The sequence below is a fragment of the Piliocolobus tephrosceles genome, unplaced genomic scaffold, assembly GCF_002776525.5.
Source record: "Piliocolobus tephrosceles isolate RC106 unplaced genomic scaffold, ASM277652v3 unscaffolded_22547, whole genome shotgun sequence".
NCBI lineage: Eukaryota > Metazoa > Chordata > Mammalia > Primates > Cercopithecidae > Piliocolobus > Piliocolobus tephrosceles.
The window spans coordinates 22,531-25,980 of record NW_022304918.1 but is presented as its reverse complement, the minus strand read 5'-3'; the positions used below and the strand labels follow the sequence as shown (position 1 = coordinate 25,980).

The window sequence follows — 3,450 nt, the reverse complement described above, 5'->3', positions numbered from 1 at the left end:
GGTTGTCTCCTGGCACAAATAATTACATGGTATTTATTCTGTCTCCTCCTCCGTCAGATACAGAGCCTTCTTATTTGGCATCCCAGACACCGCAGCAACAGATGGGGCATCTTGTCTTGCATGGCTGTGGGATGTCTGACTGGCCAAGGCAAGGACCCTGTTGAGGAGTAGGGATGCCAACTTTGCCCACAGCACCGCGGATTCTGTCCCCACTCCCTGAGACACCTAAATCAGTTTGTTGGGTCAGACAGCCAGCAGCATTCCCTCTCCCTCTTCTTCTTTTCTTTTTTTTTTTTTTTTTTTTTGAGACGGAGTCTCGCTCTCTTGCCCAGGCTGGAGTGCAGTGGTGCGATCTCAGCTCACTGCAAGCTCCGCCTCCCGGGTTCACGCCATTCTCCTGCCTCAGCCTCCCGCGTAGCTGGGACTACAGGTGCCCGCCACTACGCCCGGCTAAATTTTTGTATTTTTAGTAGAGATGGGCTTTCACCGTGTTAGCCAGGATGGTCTCAATCTCCTGACCTCGTGATCCGCCCGCCTCGGCCTCCCAAAGTGCTGGGATTACAGGCTTGAGCCACCGCGCCCAGCCCAGACTCTGCATTTCTAACTCCCAGGGCATGCCTGTGAAGTGGGTCCATGAACACTATGAGTAGCAAGCCTTCAGAGTCACCCCCATCTTGCTGTGTGACACCAGGAAAGCCCCTTTCTCTCTGTGGGCTCTTCTAACCTGGCTCTCAGATCCTTGTGACTAGGTTCCACTGCCTGCCTCAGGTGGCCAACTGGCTTCCTGGACCCAGAAGAAGGAAGGGGCAGCCCCAGTGGCCAGGTGCGGTTGGGCCTTACTGAGGGGCAGGTTGTCTGAGAAGCTTTCCACACATATGGGCTTGCCCAGGATAATCTGGGCGATGGCCAAGTCCCCAGACTTCAAAGCTCTGGGATTATCTTCCGCTTTCTTGCCCAAGTGCTGTTTTGCAAACTTGCAGGCAATGTGGGCTGTGTGGCGGTACAAAACTGGTGAGTAGCCAGCTGTGATGCAGCCAAGGTAGTTGAGAATGATCACCTGGAGGCCAGGGTGGGATAGGGAGGGGAGAAAGGGGGGCATCAGCTAAGTCCCATCCAAAGGAGGTGACTCTGAGCAACTAAGAGGTCAGGCACCTTGGGCACATTTTATCTTTTAATTTTTTGAGACGGAGTCTCACTCTGTTGCTGAAGCTGGAGTGCAGTGGCAGGATCTCTGCTCAGTGCAACCTCCGCCTCCCAGGTTCAAGTGATCCTCCTGCCTTAGCCACCCTAGTAGCTGGGATTACAGGCACATGCCACCATGCCCAGCTAATTTTTGTATTTTTAGTAGAGACGGGGTTTCGCCATGTCTGACCTGGCCAACATGTGCCCAGCCCCAGAATCTGTATTTTTGAAACACTTTCCCAGGTGATTGTAAACCACCTGGTTTAAGAAATACTGCTTTTCGGCCAGGCATGGTGGCTCATGCCTGTAATCTCAGCACTCTGGGAGGCCGAGGCGAGTGGATCACTTGAGGTCAGGAGTTCAAGACCAGCCTGGCCAACATGGTGAAACCCCGTCTCTACTAACAATACAAAAATTTGCTGAGCGTGGTGGCACGTGCCTGTAGTCCCAGTTACTCAGGAGGCTGAGGCAGGAGGATCACTTGAACCTGGGAGGCGAGGTTACAGTGAGCTGAGATCCTGCTACTGCACTCCAGTCTCGGCAAGAGTGAGACTCCTTCTCAAAAGAAAAAAAAGAAAAAGAAAAAGAAGAAAAGAAATACTGTTTTTCAAGATGGTATTGTGGGCTGGGCACGGTGGCTCAAGCTTGTAATCCCAGCACTTTGGGAGGCCGAGACGGGCGGATCACGAGGTCAGGAGATCGAGACCATCCTGGCTAACACGGTGAAACCCCGTCTCTACTAAAAAAAAATACAAAAAACTATCCGGGCGAGGTGGCGGGCGCCTGTAGTCCCAGCTACTCGGGAGGCTGAGGCAAGAGAATGGCATAAACCGGCGGGACGGAGCTTGCAGTGAGCAGAGATCTGGCCACTGCAGTCCAGCCTGGGCGACAGAGCAAGACTCTGTCTCAAAAAAAAAAAAAAAAAAAGATGATATTGTGGAAACTAATAGATTCATTGAAGTACATTGGTTTGTTCAAGAGTGCACGCAAATAAGAGGCAGAGTAAGAATTCTAACCCAGGCAGTCTGGCTCCACCTCCATGGTGGTCAAGAGCCTAATACAGAGCCCATGCCCTGTGACCACTCTGAGTGAGCCAGCAGCCCTAGGAGCAGCGGGACATGCCCCTCCATGGGCGTCTCATCTGGGAGATGAAGCTTGCCACTTCTGAGGGCGGGTCATTCTTGCTGTCCTGCCATGTCACCTCACCTAATGTCCTTTACTGATATGTTCTTCACATGGAAGCCCACCTTGTCACCAGGCAGGGCCTTGGTGCATCTCCACAGACTTGACTTCCATGGTGATGTTGCATGGGGCGAAGGTCACCACCATGCCTGTTTCCACCTGCCCCGCAAGCACAGTGCCAATACCTGGAGGGACAGAGCACTCAGGGCCATCAGCAGCCAGACCCCAGTAGGCCCCCAACCCCAAGCACCTCCACAAGGCATGAACTTACCCCCAGTCTTGTACCCACCTTTCGGGGGCAGCTGCAGGGGCTTGTCTGTGGAGTGGGTAGCGGTGTGATTGAGTCCAGTGCTTTTAGCTGTGTCACGCCTGCCACATTCCTTTCCTTCCTGGTGACCTTACAGCCTTCAAATGAGGGCATCTGCAAAAGCCACCAAATGTACAGCTCATTCAGCCCAGAGAGGGCGTGGGTCTGATCCAGGACCCAGCCTGCAATTAACATGAACCTCAAGGGATGCATTCTCAACCTTGGTTTCCCCATCTGTGAAACAGAGATCTCACCATCTACCTTATGGGGTGTTGTAAAGACACAAAAGACCACACATGAGCCATCTCATGATATCTACTGTGCACTTGCTAAATGATTATGATTAAATCTCACAGGCATTGTGAGATTGGCTCCCTGCATCAAGCTAATATATTTCAGAAAGCAGAGATTCCTGGAATCTGAATATCCTTTAGATCCCATTCTATCTGTTCATTACACAGGTGGAGGAACTGAGGTCCAGAGAAGGGAGGGACTTGTTAACATACAGCAAGTTAAATAAGTGTCAGGAGTAAGAATAAAAGTAAAATTCAAATACTCTAACACTCATTCTTTTTTTTCTTTTCTTTTTTTTTTCTTTTTGACGCAGTCTCGCTCTGTCACCCAGGCTGGAATAGAATGGCACAATCTCGGCTCACTGCAACCTCTGCCTCCCGGGTTCAAGCGATTCTCCTGCCTCAGCCTCCCCAAGTAGCTAGGACTACAAGTGCATGCCACCGTGCCAGGCTAAGTTTTGTATTTTTTTTTTTTTTTTTTTTTTT

General features: G+C 51.1%; 1 pseudogene; it reads right to left on the bottom strand.

Moving 5' to 3' along the window:
• Positions 1–840: 840 nt before the first annotated feature.
• Positions 841–3,450, bottom strand: part of LOC111547530 — an 8,691-nt pseudogene continuing 6,081 nt past the window's right edge.